The sequence below is a fragment of the Etheostoma cragini genome, chromosome 3 (genome assembly GCF_013103735.1).
Source record: "Etheostoma cragini isolate CJK2018 chromosome 3, CSU_Ecrag_1.0, whole genome shotgun sequence".
Taxonomy (NCBI): Eukaryota; Metazoa; Chordata; class Actinopteri; order Perciformes; family Percidae; genus Etheostoma; species Etheostoma cragini.
This window is the reverse complement of record NC_048409.1, coordinates 2,197,596-2,198,388: the sequence shown is the minus strand read 5'-3', so window position 1 is coordinate 2,198,388 and position 793 is coordinate 2,197,596. Positions and strand designations below refer to the sequence as shown.

General features: G+C 40.0%; 1 protein-coding gene across 1 annotated transcript in view; it reads right to left on the bottom strand.

Annotated features, from left to right (window-relative positions):
- Window positions 1-78: 78 nt before the first annotated feature.
- The window catches only part of picalmb (phosphatidylinositol binding clathrin assembly protein b), a 17,065-nt gene continuing 16,350 nt past the window's right edge, over window positions 79-793 (bottom strand). Inside the window, exon 22 of the mRNA XM_034867671.1 lies at window positions 79-110. The gene's annotated coding sequence lies outside the window, so the exon portion shown is untranslated. The remainder of the gene's footprint in view (window positions 111-793) is intronic.

Genomic DNA, 793 nt, shown 5'->3' with positions numbered 1-793 from the left:
GGGGGGTGTGAATGTTTTTCTGAAGAGTTCGACTGCAACGAGGACAACGCTTTGCTGCTAAGTGCTTCATCTTCCGAGAGACACATTTCTTCAAGTTACATGAACTGCATCTGCAAGAAAGGCGACAGACCGCGATCGTTAGTTTGGCTAAAACGTGAACAGAGATTGATTAAATAATTAATTAGTCAATTGACTGTTCACTAAACCCTTCCCCAGAACAGCACTGTCCACCAGCATTAACGTGGTGTTAAGGGGGGCTGCTCATTCTCAGGCCATGCTCTACAAAAGTTACAGTGACGTAAGCCGTAATAGTTACATGGATAATATCGGTCAGTATCAGTTTTCATTTCAGCTGGCATAAGCTACAGTCGGCAGTTCAAAATGAGAAACTTCCTCCTGACTACATCTCTGGCCCATTCCTGTAACCCTCTTGGTGCCTTCGGCTTCAATTTGACCCCTTTCCAAAAAGGTTCTATATCACAAATCTGGGTTTCTTTCAAACACATTTTCCAACAAAGTAACGTGGATGGTTCCCAACAACGCTCCTCACAAATAAAAATGAATAATCAGTTCACTACTTTCATTGGATTTAAAAATAAAAGTGACTAAAATGTGAAAAAAATGCCAAAAAAATGAGAAAAATTAAATAAAAATAAAATACAATAAAAATAAATTTAAAAAAAGGGCTTTAAAAATTTTGAAAAACCCATGGAAATTTCCAAAGGCTCAGAAAAAGGGGAAAACTGTTGAAAAGGTGACAACGACATTGGGGGGTGGGGGGGGGGGGGGGGGG